The following is a 19,896-nucleotide window of genomic DNA, read 5'->3' on the forward strand; positions in this document are numbered from 1 at the left end:
TCCTCTTATGATTGATGTGTTTCCTTTGGTTTTGGTTTGTGACCCGGATTTGTTCTATAGCTAGTTAAATCGATTTATGACTTTTGAACAGCTGTATACTACTATTACCTTTAAATATTTCCTGTTTATGTCCCTCTCTGTCATATAGTTCATCACATATTGAAGTACTAGTACTTCTAAGTCATTGACTTTTAAATGTTTTGAGTTTGAGTGTTCATGATGTAGTCTAAAATAGAAAAGCGCTATTTATAAAGTGTGCTTCAATTTATCGAAAGGACAACAAAAAAGGCACCTCGGGAAGAATACTGATGACCGGTGAAATGTACTATCCAATGCCACCAAGCATAATTTTATACTGGACTTTTATACGACTGCGACTATAAGTTGGATCAAAATATAAATCCACATGATAAAGATACAGTGTATATACACCACCATTATTAGAGGGGATATGATTTTTCAAGGTTTCAAATTAAAGAGCAATAGTATAAAAGAAATATCTGGGGCAAATTAAGGAAAGATTTACAAAAATATTATAAAAACCACATGTCAAATGCAGTTCAGAGAACAGAAAATTGCAGGAAACACCGATGCATAAACCTTAAAATACTTATGAAACAACAACAACGATACCATAAATGAATGAAGAAAACTAAGGCTTCCATGTAAAGGAAAAAATATGACACCCTGATAAATAACGGCAACAACAGTATACCGCTGTTCATAGAGTCATAGATTGATTAAGAGAAATCAAAATATGGTTTCAAACTAAAACCTAGAGGAAGAGGAACAAAGAAAACAAACTTATAGATATTAGAAAAAAATCAAGAAGATATGAAATCAAAAAGGGGGAAGTCCATAAAACCTGAAAAAAATCTGACACTCAACTATTATCAACCAACAAAATGAATGGCAAACAGATATAATATTCCAAGATATAACTATTACTTATCAGCATAAGGAAAACACTAGTTTAAACATATTTATTTATAGTGGGTTGGAAAACAAGTTTTGCGACTTATATTAATCCCTTTCCACATTGCGTGTGCGAGTGCTGCCTTGTAGCGGCATTAGTCTGCTCTTTTTCGAAATCTACAAGGGTGTCTTTTACGTACAAGAGATATGGCTCTCTCTTAACACGGGTCAGCCATTTGTCGTCCCCTTCCGACGGACTAGCATCGTTTCCTCAAGACCATAGTCGCAAATGGTGTCAAGGTAGAGACGAAAATCCAGTCCCTGAAATTTTCATCCCAGAACGGGAATCCAACCAGGAACCCTTGTGTTAGTAGTCCGATGCACTAATCACTACACCACGGGTCCTTTAAAACACTGCTCTCTTTAAAACACCGCAACAAACACAGCCGATAAGGATCAATATACATTTGCATTCTCTGGAAATAACGTATCCACGAAAGAAGAATAAAATTTAAATCCCCATAGCATATGTGAATATAGGAGAAGATACGACTATGAGATATATAACCATAACTACTGACAAGTTGACAACGTAAACAAACTGCTGCGAAACTGCAGCTATCTGCAGGTCCACATCCCTATGATGACTAAATGGTATAGTTATGAAGCACATACATACGCGTATCATCAATTGTGATTCATGATGAGAGACATCACAACATTGTTTCACGAAAAGGAGATCCTGTGAAACTCATAGCAAATACTATGAAAAAAGATCAACAAACACGTATTGGTAATGAATTTCGATGATGTCTTCGATTAGGTGAATCATCGCTCACTTGTACACAAGTTACATGCCAATGGAATTAGCGGTAATGCCAATAAATGGAAACAGAAATGACATAGTGGAAGAATGACCATATCGTATAAGAAGACGTGCTTGCCTTTTTCTGTGAACACCAACGACTTACGGGAAGATTACAAAATCAAAAGTTTGCTTGATTGTAGATTACAACATTGCATTAATAGCAATCACATTAAAAACTGTGGAAAAAATTACAAAAAGAATTTGATAAACTAGCAAGATGAAATCTAAAATCAGTTTTTCTCACATTAATACTTATTTATCCGAATTAAAGTCTTAAGAAATCACTGTGTATACTCTAAGTTTTTCTTTACTATACATTTTATACCCCCTCCCCTGTTTCAATTTTTTAAAGAATTTGAAAACAAGACTTTAATTATTGCCAGCATACCCTATTTGCATATGTTCTGATAAAAAATGCCTAGAACCTGTTAAAAACTGTTTTGATAACATATTGAAAGCATATCAGAATATCATTAATGTAATGTTTAGCAGTCAATCATTACAACATTCAAGATTATATAAAGTATCCAATCCAGCCTCTATCTCCAGTCCACATCTTACTGTATGCCTATTTGTCAATTAAAGAACACATTTTCTGCCTCAAATGGTCAATTTAGAATTCTTGTCACAACAGTATCATCTGTAACCATATATCTGACACAATTTAGCTACTATATATACTAGAAGTGTTCAAACAAAGCCATATTTGCAATAGTTGTATGTATGCAGATACCAGTCTGAGATATAAATTCACTTAAAATGTTGTAGAGATGACTGCTAACATCTGATTTTTGCATAACTTCCAAGCATAGTTATTGTTTTCTATATCAAGAACTTTAAAATCATAAAATCATAGCATTTACAAGTTAAATTATTTGTTTAATGACCATGGGGTTAGGCAATTTTTCTATGTTTTTTGCCCCTGGGGCCTCAAATTTTCTAAATCATTCTGCTGTTTCTAGCAATTTGGAATATTTAGTACATATTCAGGATAGAACACACTATTGTAATATTTCTTGAGATATTTTTGTTTTTCTAGCTTGTATTTATTATGCCGTGGTGACAAAAAGCAGATTTAAGTGTTGCGGCTTACTTTTGGGATATCGAAAGGACACAAATACCCCATAAATAATATTCAGGAAGGATCTATGAGTTTCAATGACTGCGAAGAGTAAATATATAAGCACTTCTTAACAATTTAACTTACAAATATGCAAATATTATGATTGAATTTTGTATCAAGGACTTTAAGTAAACTATGCATACTGTAAACTGTGAATTTATGCTGAGTCATCATATTTAAGGCCAAGGATTCTATCAATCTTCATTAAATATTTATAAAACTTCTTATTTGAGTTTAAAATCTGTGAAATAAAGCAAATTTGGTTAAATTCTGAATGTTCCCCTTTGTCACCCTATATAGGTTGCATTTCTGTAAATATTGACAATGCAATTTCCCATAGGAACTCCTTTTACGGCTAAAACTGTACCACTTTTACTATGAAGTTTTGAAAAAAATCTTATCCTAGAATTGAAAGTTCATATGCACCACAATTTTTTTCAAAGGTCAAAATATAGGGCTGTGCGGCATATTTTCAACGTTTATATGCCCTGAACTTCTCAGAGTTTAAAATTACACTAATTTTCTTAACTACCCCTACCTCGAATGAAAGGTTACCACAGATTTCAATGTAAACAATATGCACGTGTTTATTTACTGGTAACATTCCCAAGTTCTGTCTCTGCGATATGGAACACAGAGAGCATAACTGGGAACCAGTATGTAAACAGAATTAATTTTTTTATGAATATTCAATTACTCCCCAAAAGAGGCGTGTTTTGAGAAACAGCTGTATTTACAAAGTGCAACCTATAGCATTTAGCCCCAAATATAGACAGAAAAAAGTCCCATAAAATCTAACTTGAGGTAAACTATAAAACAGCATTTTTGATGTCCTAAGGAAATTGACATGGAATTGTAGATAACTCCGCAAAACTGAGTCTTTAGTATGTCAGTTTTTGGTTGATTTTCTTCAAATTCATGTAAAGTATGATACTTTGATGGGGTTATAAGTTCGTATTTGACTGTATTATATAATTTTCTGCCCATGAAAATGTACAAAACAGAAGTGGGTATTTTATTTTTTTTTTGTGAATTTTTCATTGAAGAAATTGCAAATTTGTGGCTTTGTGACCGTTTTAAAAAAAATGATGTGAAAATTTGGTAATGTTTCTATCTGTATAAGCAAATGTGCTGTATATTATGTTTGTTCAGCATCTACCTTGTTTAAAGGAACTTTAAACCACAAAAAGAAGAATATATGCTTAATTATTTTTTTTATTAAATTTGAGATTATTTACCTTGACATGTTGAAAAATTCAATAAATGGTCAACTTATGAATTCCGAAATCTAGATTGTTGCTTGATAAAAGATATGAAAACACCTTTATAGTTGTTTGTTATACTCTTAGGACGTCCAACATATCAAGAATCAATACATTTTGTTGAATAGAAGCGGTAAAGTTATAATTTTGTATCAATTTTTAATGATATTTCTGCCTTTTTTGCAGAGTTATCTCTCTTTTGAAAGCAAATCTCCATAGGAATTTTAAATCGTGATTTTTTTTTAGGTTTCCTCAATAAGATTTTATTGCACATTTTTTCTGTTTATATTTGGGGTATGCTAACGGTTACTCAATAACCTTCTGTTGCAATCACTTTAAGGTAAGGGTCAAATTTATGCTAGATTGACTGGACTATAATCTGATCTAATCTGTATTTAAGAGAAAGGTCCCATGAAATGAAAAAGTTTCGGGGCCGCCCCCATATGTTGTGAAGAATAGGTGGATGATACTTAGGAGCAATCGAGAGTTAATTGGATATCCCCTATATAGGTTATAACCGTAATTTTATGTCCATTAAAGATAACTGTAAGTATCGTCGGTTCGGACCTGTATAAATCAAATGAATCAGTACCGAATTTTAGAGGTGTACACATTACTAAATAATCAACAACGAAGTGAATGCTCTTTACTTATTTAATTATATCAGTTATACGAAATTAAGCTTTTAAATTCTAGTATGACTGGAATCAACTTTAATGAATCATTGATAACAACATATACTTCATGTCCGTTAAGGTAGCAAAACACAGTTATGAGGGTTGTTTCGCATGTTGGTGAAGGTGGATTTTCAAATATGAAAATATTGTCTTTTTATGTTTCATGGATAATTTCTATATCTAGACTAGTCAAAGGTCCTGAAACTATTGTTATGGTACAAACACTTTTGCATAGTAACTGTTGCATGTAATTTTACGAAAAATAAGGCAAAAGACATAATTCTAACTAGAGATAAAGGATACTACAGATACAATTAAGTCGGCTTCATATCTTGACTTACATCTAGAAATTGACAATGAGGGTCGGTTGAAAACAAAACTTTACGACAAAAGAGATGATTTCAGCTTTCCAATTGTGAACTTTCCATTTCTAAGTAGCAACATTCCAGCAGCACCTGCATACGGGGTATATATCTCCCAATTGATACGATATTCCCGTGCTTGCATTTCCTATCATGATTTTCTTGATAGAGGTTTGCTGCTCACAAGGAAGCTATTAAACCAAGAGTTCCAAATAGTGAAGTTGAAATCATCCCTTCGTAAATTTTACGGACGCCATCACGAGTTGGTTGACCGTTATGGAATAACCGTTTCACAAATGATATCGGATATGTTCCTTACGTCGTAACTACAATCCCCTTCTCTTTCATGAATATGACCTACCGAATTAGACTATTTACCGGATTTGTAATCACATAAGCAACACGACGGGTGCCACATGTGGAGCAGGATCTGCTTACCCTTCCGGAGCACCTGAGATCACCCCTAGTTTTTGGTGGGGTTCGTGTTGTTTATTCTTTAGTTTTCTATGTTGTGTCGTGTGTACTATTGTTTTTCTGTTTGTCTTTTTCATTTTTAGCCATGGAGTTGTCAGTTTGTTTTGGATTTATGAGTTTGACTGTCCCTTTGGTATCTTTCGTCCCTCTTTTATGTCTTGATAGATGCTTGTAAACACATTTCAGAATACGTTACCTTTTTTCCGTAAAAAAGCACATGATTTTCAATAAATGTAAACATAGCATTCAATTTTATTATCATGAATTACAGCTTTAGTTAATTTAATTTGGATATAGATATTCAATGAAAAGTACAATCAAGCATTGTTTTTACTTTAATTTGTTCTGAATTAAAACTAGTTTAAAAGATCAATTAAGAAAATAAAAGTCTTTGACATCACAACAACAGTCACAGACGATCTACGTATTAACAAAAGCAAATTGTCATCTTTGAGAAATGTTGAAATTGAAATGCTGACTGACCGAATTTAATGAGAAAAATTATTACAATGGTCAATTATGAAGTTTAATTAACGGATTAATGACCCATCCGATGTCGATAAGCGGATTATCTGTAATCACAACTTATTACACCTGCTGATAATGATTAGCTGGGGGTCATAAGACAATCAAAACTCAGGAGTAAACGAAGACTCATAAAACCAAAGGACATTTACATCAACAGTTATAAGTAATAAATAAGAAGCAACACGAACTCCACTAAAAACCGGGAGTGAAATCAGGTAAACATGTCATAAATATGAAGATAGGTAGATTAATTGTATTTTCATCAAAATATAATGGCAATAAAGGCATGGACTTACGAAAAAGGACAAGGCGTCTTCAAAAAGGGCACAGGGCACTCGGGAAAGGGAGGGCGGACCGCACTGTGAAATTTCATAATTTTAATTACTGGAAGTCAAATCTATGGACATGATCGAAGAAAATGATTAATACATACAAATGAACATATAAACAACAAGTAGAAACTAAATTTATAGAAAACCGGTAAGTGGGATGGTAAATGATGAGGGTCAATTTTAATGTTTTCCCTACAGTTTGTCCTAGAGGGAATGGTTGATTAATTTTGCTTCGTTCTTCCTGATATATTCTAGTCCATGGACGTTTTCTAACCAGAAATGTGCCAAAACACTTTGGTTGCACTTTGACAAATTAAAATTTCCATTTTAAAATATTTGCTTAAGTTTATAGTCAATGTCTTATCTAACAGTCACTTGTCTGTCTTTTTTCTAAGGTTTGATTATGGTGCACATTGTTGTGTTGTTTCAACAACTCCTTCAAACATAAACGTATATGTATTACTATATGTCTTTACCAATTACAAGTCCTTACTCATTTATAATACTTTTTAATGTATTTGGTCTGTTTCCTGCAATGAATTTACCTGGTCTTCTTATTCTATTTAATGACAATTTGTTGACAGCTATCGATTTACAAAAGAGGGACGAAAGTACCAGAGGGACAGTCAAACCTCATAAATCGAAAATAAACTGACAACGCCATGGGTAAAAATGAAAAAGACAAACAGTAGTACACATGGCACAACATAGATAACTAAAGAATAAGCAACACGAACCCCACCAAAAACTAGTGGTGATCTCATGTGATCCGGAAGGGTAAGCAGATCCTGCTCCACATGTTGCACCCGTTGTGTTGCTTATGTAATAACAAATCCGGTAAATAGTCTAATTCGGTAGGTCACATTCATGAAAGGGAAGGGGATTGTAGTTACGACGTATAAAGGAACATATCCGATATCATTTGGGAAACGGTTATTCCATAACGGTCAACCAACTCGTGATGGCGTCCGTAAAATTTACCAAGGGATGATTTCAACTTCACCATTTGGAACTCTTGGTTTAATTGTAACCTCTTAGATGGACCAATCAGTATTTCGGATTCACTATGTGATCTTTTTTGTGTTTTGTCTTCTGATACTGATAATGCTTCAAGTAATGTTGGTATTGGCTATGCAATTTGTTTGGCTTCAAGTGCTTTGTTATTTTTATAGGCAACCTAATTATCTAATATAGAATTCAGCAACTGTTATAAAATGCTGCTTGTATTTCATTAGCGTTTTCGGTGCTAATCTCTTCGTGGATCAAAGTTAACGGTTCGCTATAACTGCTATGTTTTGCTGTTCTTCTTGACACTAAATTATCGTTTTGAACTAGTTTTAACTAGACTGTCGTTAAAAGTAAAAACACAAAAATACTGAACTCCGAGGAAAATTAAAACAAGAATGTGTCCAAAGTACACGGATTGCCCACTTGCACTATCATTTTCCAGGTTCCATGGACTTTGAAATTGGGTAAATATCTAATTTGGCATTAAAATTAGAAAGATTATACTCTAGGGAACATGAGTACTAAGTTTCAAGTTGATTGGACTTCAATTTCATCAAAAGCTACCTTGACCAGAAACTTTAACCTGAAGCGGTACGAAAGAACGAACGGACGGACGAACGAACGAACGGAGCCACAGACCAGAAAACATAATGCCCATCTACTATCGTAGGTGGGGCATAAAAAGAAAGTCCCAAATCAAATGGCAAAATCCAAAGTTCAAACACATCAAACGAATGGATAACAACTGTCATATTCCTGACTTGGTACAGGCATTTTCTTATGGAGAAAATGGTGGATTGAACCTGGTTTTATAGCTAGCTAAACCTCTCACTTGTATGACAGTCGCATCGAATTCCATTATATTGTCAACGATGCGTGAAGAAAACAAACAGTCACAATAGGTAGACATGTCAAAAATAGGGGTACAGCAGTCAACATTGTTATCATCTTAATAACTATAAAAACAACAAATGTAACAAAGAAGCACAAAAAGGTATACATCAAATTTAACATCCTCATTTTGCTTATATTATACGATTTTATTTATCTATGTAAAATCCACCCATAAAGGATGGAAGGTTTTAGGTACTGGTGTATAATTGCGCGTTTGAAATTAGCACAGGTAGACATAAAATAATTTTGTCGTTCAAAGTATGACGAGATACATAAATATAGAGTCATGTAAAATAGATATAAAACTTAACAGTAAAAGTAATAATAATAAATAAAATAATGCGTGACTCAAAGTATGACGGGATACAAAAGTACAGAGTCACGTCAAATGAATATCACAAAAAAAACAGACTTAACAGTAAAATAAAATTGAGAATGGAAATGGCCAAAGAGACAACAATCCGACCATAGAAAAAAACAACAGCAGAAGGTCACCAATAGGTCTTCAATGTAGCGAGAAATTCCCGCACCCGGAGGCGTCCTTCAGCTGGCCCCTAAACAAATATATGCTAGTTCAGTGATAATGAACGCCATACTAATTTCCAAATTGTACACAAGAAACTAAAATTAAAAATAATACAAGACTAACAAAGGCCAGAGGCTCCTGACTTGGGACAGGCGCAAAAATGCGGCGGGGTTAAACATGTTTGTGAGATCTCAACCCTCCCCCTATACCTTTAGCCAATGTAGAAAAGTAAACGCATAACAATACGCACATTGAAATTCAGTTCAAGAGAAGTCCGAGTCTGATGTCAGAAGATGTAACCAAAGAAAATAAACAAAATGACAATAATACATAAATAACAACAGACTACTAGCAGTTAACTGACATGCCAGCTCCAGACTTCAATTAAACTGACTGAAAGATTATGATTTCATCATATGAACATCAGGCACAATCCTTCCCGTTAGGGGTTTAGTATCATACCATCATAACATATATGAGAAGATCAAAACCCGTGTCATTTTGAATAAATGTGTTTAGTTCCGATGCAAAGTAGTATTATTAAATAAAATAATTTTGTCATTCAAAGTATGACAAGACACATAAGTAAAAGTAATATTGATAAATAAAATAATTTTGTCGTTCAAAGTATGATGGGATACATAGTCACGTCAAATGGATATCTAAAAAACAGACTTAACAGTAAAAGTGATATTATTAAAGACAAATAAAAGAATACGATAACACGTTATTAAGATGATATACAACGTCAGTACGCAAAATCTATACTTCAAGACCATCGTGTATTATTTGTGAAGTTTATACGGAAAATTTATCAACAAGTTGAACTTTTTTAGAAAAAGGACGAGACGTTCTTTGACATACCCCTGGTTCATCAACTTTCTGCTCAGACACTGGTGACGTTTTACAAAGTCTGAGTAGGAGCTGCAAGCTCTTGAATACTGAATAAGTTGGGAAATGTATATTCCATATGCAGGTGAAGTTGGGTATATTGCTACTAAGGTGGGGGACATTGATAGTTTCAATAATTTTCTTTAATTCTATGTTGACGCTTATTAGTTTCTTTCTGTGCAAAAGCCGCATAAAGTTCCGTGGCTGGTCACAAGTTTAGTTTACTCTATCTTATTAATCAACTTTGGCTACAATGCTTTTTTAAAGGTGTTCACAAATTCAGGTTGACATCATATTCTTCTTTTGCATTCCTTGACAAACGTTGCTTGAAATTGTGTTGGTTGAATTATATCTACCAAACGCTGGCTTAGTGTCGAGTTTGGTAATTATGCATTTCTTTTTTATGTTTTGTGATTGATTCTGAACCAGTGTTTGTGGATCTTTTAAGATATCTGGTTGACATTCTATTCGCCTTTTGGTAAATTGTACTTGAAATTCATGTTTTAACTTATTTCTAGTTAAAAGTGGTTTGGCAATAATTTGTTTTTCTTGAAGTTGGGTATTTTGGATTTGTACTGGACCATTTTAAATGTTTAACAACCTTTAGTCTACATTCGTGACACAGTTATGTAACTTTAAAGTAAATTTATCATGTACAGAAATTATATTAACTTCGAACGTCTGTTCGTCTTTGTTTAAAATTGTTATCAAAGGTACCAGAATTATATTTCTAGTTGTAAAAAGTTACTACTTTATATATCTGAAAATTAATATGATCACATTTAAAATAAACTATTATTAAGTCGAACAACTTAATTTTTTATTAACATCAAACATCTTGAGGTTCAAATTTTATTGTTTTAATCTACAGGGCGAACTCTATATAATTGCTTGTATGCCAAAAGACAGTTCCTAACTCAGTCAACTGTCAGTCTGTGTGCTAGAAGCATTACCGTTTGTTATGATTTCATCGAATCCACCAGCCATTACTGTTAGGTCCTAAATGCAATGCGTGTCGTCCCTTCATTTTTCATTAATAAAGGAATCTTAACGACAGACTAATATATGGCAGTAATTGTGGTCTAACAAAATTCGCCTTTAACAATAATATTTCCAAAACTTTGAATTTACATTGTATAACCACTTCGGATCGTCAAATTCGTATTCAATTTCTTTTTGATATCCTGAAGGACTTCTTCTACAAAATGTTCTTTCAGCATATTGGTTAAAACGTTGCGTCTTTTTGCACTGTGTGATATACTAACATGTGATCCTTTAATGGTACTTTGATGATCGGTTGCTCGTCTTCTATTTAAAGCAACCACCGTCTGTTGATTGATGATTTGACACCGTCGATATCGGTTAAAAATGATCCATCAGACTGTTTTCTTTTCCAAATTATATGGTACACATTCTGAAAAGGTAAACAACAAGAAGGTTAACAGTTGAAGACCACCATTCCCCATGTCGAATTGAAAAATCGTCTAAAAGAAATAATGAACAATGCTTTTCAACATAAAAATGGTAGCATACGTTCATTACTTTTGGATACCATACGGTATATTTTGTAAATACAACGCATTGAACAAACATGCTACACAGAGGAACAAGTGATCAGTATGCTTCGGTTTCTTATTAACAACATATTTGTTGAATTTGGAGGTAGAGTTTTTCTACAAATTGTCGGCATTCCTACGGGAACGAACTGTGCGTGTGCTTCTGCTTGCCGACCTCCTCTAATTTTCTTACGAGTCTGCGTACCTTCAGACACTTGTCAACAACAAGAAGATCTAAGAAGCCAGATAATTTAATTTCACATTCAGATACATTGAATATGTTCTTTCATTAAAAATCAAACCATTTTTCTGATTGGATACCATTAACATATCCCCAAAACTAAAAATAAATGAAACAACAGACACGGCTTCCTCCTTCTCATTTTTAGACTTATACCTCGAATTTGACATATGTGGTCATCTCAGTACCAGTATCTATGACAAACGAGACGATTTTTATGTTGGAATCAACAATTCCCCCCACCTTAGTAGCAATATACCAACTTCACCTGCATATTGGATATACATTTCCAAACTTATTCGGCATTCAAGAGCTTGCAGCTGCTACTCAGATTTTGCAAGCCGTCACAAGTATTTAAGTAGAAAGTTGATCAACCGAGAGTGTGTCAAAGAATGTCTCGTCCTTTCTCTAAAAAAAAGTTCATCAGAAGGTACCAAGACCTTGTTCACGTATATTCCGTATCAACTTCACAAATAATACACGAAGTTGAAGGATAGATTCTATGTATTAACGTTTTTTTATCATCTTAATATCGTGTTATAGTATTCTTTTATTTGTCTCTATGAATATTACTTTTACTGTTCAATTTTACTTTTACTGTTCAGTCTGTTTTTGATGATATTAATTTGACGTGGCTTTGTAGTTATACATCCCAGTATTGATATTGAGCTATGGTTAAATTTTATATTCTTGTCTTTAATGTTTGCTAATGTGCTTTGTTCAAATGCCTTTTTGTATTTTTTTGTTATATATAACGTGGTTTGTACTAATGCATCCAGTCGTTGTGTTATTGTGCTATAGTAAATTTTTGTATTGAATCTGTCTTTCGTTTTTGCTAATGTGCTTTGTCTGTATGTCGTTTTGTTTTTTTGTGTTACATATTTGTTTGTTTTTATAGTGATTACGACAATGTTGACTGCTTTTCAAATAGAGAAGTGGATGATGGTCATTTTCATTAAAGTTGCGACTGTCAATTTAATCATTGTTTTTAATCGTTAGTATAGGTTATCATACCCAATGTAGTAATTAAATCTTTGAATATAGTTTACATTGGCACAAATGTCGATTCTGTCATCAGGAAATTAAAACATTTTAACTAAATTTGTATTATTTTCAAACGACATCCACTTTGATTTTTGTTCTATAAAGATGTTAACTCCTAACTATCCTACTGCCTACCGATAAATTTATTTTTGGCATTGCACAAGTCGTGTCTTCTTTGACTGTTCATGACGTTAATATACTAAATCCCTGGGATGTGTTTTAGTTGATTTTATTCTCTGATGCATGTTTTTTTTTAATATAAATTATTGTTTTTGGCTTTTAACTAGCTGTCAGCCTGTCAGTAACTGTCAGTACTCTCAAATCTTACTTCTTTGTCAATTAGACCTGCTGATACTATTTGTAATGCTTTTTTTCCAATTTATTTTTACTTATTCTGGCTTATATCTTATCTATATACTAGTTTCTTTGATAAGTGTTTGGTATTTACTATAAATTTTCACTTCTTCGTACTATTTTTTCAACCTAAAAAAATGTCTTATCTCATTGATTTTGTATTTACATTGTATCATAGATCAAATCGATACATTCAATTATGTTCAATTGTGTTAATATGTCATTGGATTGAGTTAAAGTCATTTCAATTGATATTTTATAGTGTGCCTTTCTATGTTGTGATGTTACTATTATTTCAGATAAGGGCGAAGGTTGATATCTATTTAAACGTTAAAACCCGATGCATTTGTTTGCACCTGTACTAGGTAAGAATCTGATGTTCAGTAGTTGTCGTTTGTTGATGTGGTTCATAAGTGTTTTTCGTTTTTCGTTTTTTATATAGATTGTCCGTTGGTTTTTCCGTTTAAATGGGTTTAAAGTAGTCATTTTTGTGTCCCTTTATAACTTGCTGTTCGGTGTGAGGCAAGGCTCCGCGTTGAAGACCGTACTTTGTTTGACCTATAGTGGATTACATTTACAAAATATGATTTGGATTGAGAGTTGTCGCATTGGTACTCATACAACATCTTCTTATATCTATTCAGAACGGAAGTTTTTTTTTTATGTAAAACAACCTTTATTTATTTATTTAATGGACAAGTCAAGGTCACAATTGGCTAAAACATTGAAGGCTTATACAATCGTTGTGTGTGTATATTAGATTTTTAAAACCTAGTATCGATTGAATAAAGCTCAATCAAAAGTAAAACAATAACCCTGAATATACAAATCTTTTACCAGACCTACATTTTTTCACCTAAAAGCTACATACAACAAAGTGAAACGAAACAAGCAATACAAGAACATGCATGCACAATAAGAACATATCAATATACTTCTTGGTATGCTGTATGCAAAAATAAGAATCATATACAGATATTCATTACCATCACTGTCCACCGCAATTATTTATCGAACTTTCGAATTGGTTTAATTTGAAATCAACTCCATTGGTTGTTCATTCACATAGTCTAAGATGTTACAGGAGACGTAATCGGTATTTTTGGATTTCAAGTTTTGTTTGTTTCCTTGATTGGTTTTCTTAATTGATTTATGAGATTTGAACATCTGCTAACTACTGTTTTTTATATAGACCATGTATGCCTCAAGAAGAAGCTGCAATACTCCAGCTTGAAGTTTCGGATGCGGTATTACAAATACGATTGCGAAAAGAATATGAATTCGAAGGGCTTGTAAGCACTGAAGGGTAAATATTGCCTCAATTTATCAGTAAGAAGTAAACTTGTTTATATTACATTTGTTGTAGTTGATTTAACAACAGTTCTAGACACGATAGATAACTCCATTTTTAAAAGATGACTTAAACAATGACATCGTTTATATGTTTAGAACAAATATTAGATTCCTCCACCTTGTAAAAGTTATGAAATTTTCTTGACAAGTGTAACATCATTTTGTGCCTTGAATATCTGAGCATATGATACATCGATACATTTTTGGAAATGTTCATGGATAGGATGTATAGAATGTTATAATCAATGCACTATATTTTGTGTAACAAAAAGTTAGTGATAAGCCTTGGAAGAATTAGATATCAAGTCATCCCATAAGATTTTGATTGCATTTTATGCAATCTTTACCTTAAATACCATTAATATAACAAATACATCATATTGAATGAAATGGGTTGAATGACTCCTCGGGACTCCCTATATATCGTTCAAATGACCTTGATAAGACGAATAAAACATATCTGGTTAAAGATTGGGAATAATGATCTCAACCATTTTCGAGATATTTAACCCTTTTTAAATGCAGGGCAGGGATCTCAACTGTTTGCAAACAATATGAACATTTTCAAGTGGCAGGGTTTTTTGATGAGCGAGCCTGGATAATCACCCAACATATCAATACATTCCTCTTGACATGTGGTTAGGATGAGACGATTTCGAAGATTTTCAAAGACAGTTTGACATTCTCAAATGTCAGGACTAGAGATGAACCCATTGGACCGATCCTATATTAGATTTGACTTGTCATACTGTTTTCTTGCAGTTTTTAATCTTACAGCTTCTTACATATATTTCTAAAGACAATTACTATTAATATCAATAATTTAATTTGCTTCATTTCATTCCCACATTTATTTACACATAACTGACATAAAAGCAATTTCAATACTGAAATCGGCGAAAAGGCTTTTATTATTGGTTCCTTCAAATAGGAATATACTAAATACTCTTTCAACAACACATCTTTCATGGGCACTAGCTGCCAAATTAATGTTCACCGATTTGACTCAAATTCTCAAATTTTATTTATAACAATGTAAAACATTTTTCCAAGCTATCAAAAGTATAAAATAGACAACTTACAGGACATGGTCTCAATTAGATGTAGCTTCGTTTCGTGTGAATTTTAGCCAAGACACCATCTAATTTACTATTAAGTTGACCTTCTATGACCATATAAGCGATGTAAATATAAACATAGATATAAATAGATTAAGCAACTCGTGCAATTGGATTTTTATAGGTCTGTTAAATTTTGTATTATAGATTAAAAATTTACGTTTATCGTCGTTTTTACCTTTAAAAGAATAGTTTTGTGATGATCGAATCAGTAAATCAAATTATATACCTTTGTTTCACTTTCGATGTTGACATTCTTTTCATTTAAATACCCGTACACGAACAATGCATGCGTTATTCTATCTCTTTCTACGGGGTTAAAATGGAATTCAAATGAATAAATGAATACGGATTTAATGAGGTTGCATTATTCACTTGCAAGTAAATAATTCATTATCAATGTTTATTAGCTCAATTTGACAAAATCAAAACATTTTGGCTGATAAAAGCAAATTGTTATTTCACTATTTCACTTTCATTAATGAATGAATAAAAAAAACATACTATTGATTTTTTATAGCTAGTGCCCCTTTAAGGTTCATCAAATATGGCCGTATTTTCACCTCAAAAACTACTCTGTGTACAGACTTACCTGTGCTGTTTGGAAAGTTTTAAGGCCTAGCATCCACTAGATATATAAAAGTTAAATGCATTTTATGTTTAAGAAAGATAACATCTTTCTTGGTTTTTGGTGGGCATTTTTTTTCCTTTCTGCAGAAGGTGTAAAAATAAACAAACACCTGAATTACTTTGATACTGTCCACTCACTGACTCAGATAAACTCTTTAACTCACCTTTAGTTGTGAAGATACCTCTTGTCCATGTCAATTAAGGACAATCAAAACAATTCAAACCGTTTTTTTACCTGAGGGAGCATCTCAAAGTTGTACCACAACTTAGTTAATTTTCACACCTTATGCATGAAGGAAAAAAATGCCCATCAAAATCCAAAAGAGATTTTATCTTTCTGAAACACAAAATGCATTTAACTTTTATATATCTAGTGGATGCTAGGCATTAAAACTTTTCCAACTTCACAGGTAAGTCTGTACTCAGAGTAGTTTTTGGCATGTAAATACAGCCATACATTTGTCCGTTTGTTATGATGAACCTTAATATAATGTCTAATATATATATTCATATTAACGCTCCCGCATTTTATATAATCACAAAATAATTAATAAACGACCATCACATAAATATATGGACATATACATTTGTATTTATAATAAACTTTTTTTTTACATTTCATAAACATATAAATACAACATTTATCGTTTGACTCCATGTTGGGTCGCATTTAGAGTTGTATTCAACTTTGTATACCTGTAATGTTTACATTCTATTTTTAGACAATTTGTATGTAGTCTTCACAATCATTAATTCCGTTACAATCAAAAAGCTATGGCATTGCAATCAATTACTCAATTCAAATTTTATAAGTGAAAGTGATGCTTATACAATAATGGTCATTTGGCATTGAATGTCATATCAATACACAGAGAATATTTACAGAATCCTTGTATATATGATGTATACTGATAAAATCATTATATCGTTCATTAGGCACATCTAAATCTACGTATAGATCAGACTGTTTTACTTAGATTTTTAAGGGGAATATTCCATTAATACATAATATATATAATAACAAACCAATACGGCTTAACCTTAATACTTGTGTCTTCAACTTGTCAATATAAGTGAATAACAAATCAGCTCACAATATCAATGGCGGACGAAACATCATTTCCGGGGTCTATAAATAGATTAAAAAAGGTAAACTAAAAAAAAAATTTTGTTTTTCTTTTTGGGCTGCTTGTTTGTTATCTATATCAACCACACTTGCATTAAAATGCATTAGTATTAAAAAAAAACATTATCATAGATTCTTTATCTACATATTATTCTTTAAGAACTTTAAAACCATTGTTAACCATGTTAACGTCACGGTACCCTAATTGCACTGAGTACCCAAATTGCACCTATTTAGCAAAAATAGCAGCGGCTAAACAATTTGCATGTTTATGATTTGATACTATGCACGTCTTTCAACACAGGTAAAAATATTTAGATATACACAAAACGTTCACAGTATTTATCAACAGATGAAGTGTTTCATGTGTTTACTGAAAAAGCAAAATGTACGGAAAACATGGAAAGCATGGAAAACGTCATCTTTTTAAAATTAGCAAATACAATATGTTACAAGTATAAAAAGTTCTCATTAATCTATTTTTTATATCCTTGTTTGTATTGTATTATGAAAATTATTGATGTCGTAATGTTTATAATTTGGGGCCCATATACTGTAAATAAAATATCTTCTTCTTCTTCTTATGCTGATTTTCTCAGTCAGATGCACAGTAACTGTTTTATATTAAAAAAAATAAGTGCAATACGAAGTAGGAATTATTTTGTTCTTGCATTCCATTTTTTATTAGGCACAATATGTCTATTGTTTTTTTTCTGATATTGTTGTGGGAAAAACTGTAAGGAGAATTGCTTCGGTTTCTAGAAGACATAACAAGAATCAAAATAGATTAAGATGCACGATGCTACTTCTATGATTTAGCCAGAGGAATTAAACTGTTTATCTAAAATGCAACCTTTAGGAGTAAACAGGCCTGGGTGGGTATATAATATGACGAATATATGGATTTTATTGTAGGGGCTTTTTTCAAGAACATATATATATATATATATATATATAAAAAAAATGGACATTAATTCAGTATTTAATGATATATTTAGAAGGAGTTATGCTTCTCAATTTAAATCATAACTCTTAAACTTTAAATTTGTAAGTGTTGAGGTTTAAGTTTTTTTCATTTTTTGAAGACAGCCGATTTGGGTAAGAATTATAATTAAAAAAAGACTGATTTGAAAGAAATGTATATTATGACTTTTTGTAAGCATAAAAATTCAACTGATGTTTCAATTTATATCTTAATTAATCAAAACTAGTATGTGTTACTTTTTAAAAGAAAAAAGTTTTAAATTTGTGTAAATGAATAATACACTATAGCAAAGCCCAATCATTTTACATGCTTTTTTGTTTCTTCTTGATACATTTTTAGTATATTTATTTGGCACCTAACACAATCTTATTCACAGTGTTAATCATGTTTAATAATAACCATCTTGCAACAGAACTGTGAATTTAGTTAGAATAGCTAGATTGATTAAAAAAGCGGTTTGTTTTCGGCCCAAAACAAGAATTTTGGGTAAGAAGTCTGCTCTCAGATGGAAAATAAAAGAACATTCATTTAACAAGAGTTTTTTTCAATTAAACTAATTTATACATTAAAATTAAAGTGAATCTTAAGCTTGACGCTCGAAGGATTGGGTCACAAACAGAATTCAAACACTGTAGAAACCTTGATGACAGCCATGCGAAAAGCTTTGAAAAGTGTTCAGACATCATTCATCGCATTATAAATGCATTTTGATACTACTTTGCTCTGTGTTAGAATTGGCAAATTTTGTTTTTACTTTTATGATTACAACATGAAATTTTACGAATTAAATAACTATCAAGTAACCTCCAACTTCCGGGGTCCCTTCAGACACTTTTCAAAAACAAGAAGATAAAAAAAAAAAAGCCAGATAATTTAATTTCACATTTAAAAATATTTGATGATCTTCTTTCCAATAACAATCCAACTTTTCTAATTGGGTTTCATAAATATATCCTTCAACTAGACATTTTTAAAGAAACGACAGATAAAAATTATGGTTTCATATACCTATTTTAGACTTATACCTCGAATTTGACATAAACAGTTATCTCAGTACCAGAATCGAGACGATTTTAATTTTGAAATAATCTATTCCTTAACCTTAGTAGCAATATACCAACCTAACCTGAATATCGAATACACATTTCCCAACTCATTCGGTATTCAAGAGCTTGCAGATGCTACTCAGACTTTGCAAACGTCATCAGTGTTCGGTTGGGGGGGGGGGGGGGGGTGATAAACCAGGGTAATGTCAAAGAGCGCCTCGTACTTTTTCTCAAAAAGTACATCGGAAGATAACAAGACCTGACCTTGTTGATAAAAATTCCGTATCTACTCACAAATGATACACGAATGTCTGGAAGTATAGATGATAGGAACTGACGTTGTTTATCGTCTTAATTACGCGTTAAAGTAGTTGTGTCGTTTTACTTTGCTGAATTTTTATATTCTTGTCTTTCGTTTTGCTTATGTGCTTTGTCTGTATGCCTTTTTGCTTTTCTTTCTTGACATACTTTGATGACCACCATGTTCACACATTGTTGTCAATGTAATTGACCTTTATGCGACTGTCATACATGTTAGAGGTTAAGCTAGCTATAAAACCAGGGTTAATCCAGCATTTTTTAC

At 32.3% G+C, this 19,896-nt stretch overlaps 1 long non-coding RNA gene across 1 annotated transcript; it reads right to left on the reverse strand.

The window, feature by feature from the left end:
* Positions 1–10,666: 10,666 nt before the first annotated feature.
* On the reverse strand, positions 10,667–17,281 carry LOC139511971 (uncharacterized). The gene is made up of 2 exons (XR_011662126.1): positions 17,197–17,281; positions 10,667–11,274 (listed from the first exon to the last, which is right to left on the reverse strand). It is a non-coding gene; the product is annotated as an uncharacterized lncRNA (long non-coding RNA).
* Positions 17,282–19,896: the final 2,615 nt, after the last annotated feature.

Source organism: Mytilus edulis, chromosome 2 (assembly GCF_963676685.1).
Source record: "Mytilus edulis chromosome 2, xbMytEdul2.2, whole genome shotgun sequence".
NCBI lineage: Eukaryota > Metazoa > Mollusca > Bivalvia > Mytilida > Mytilidae > Mytilus > Mytilus edulis.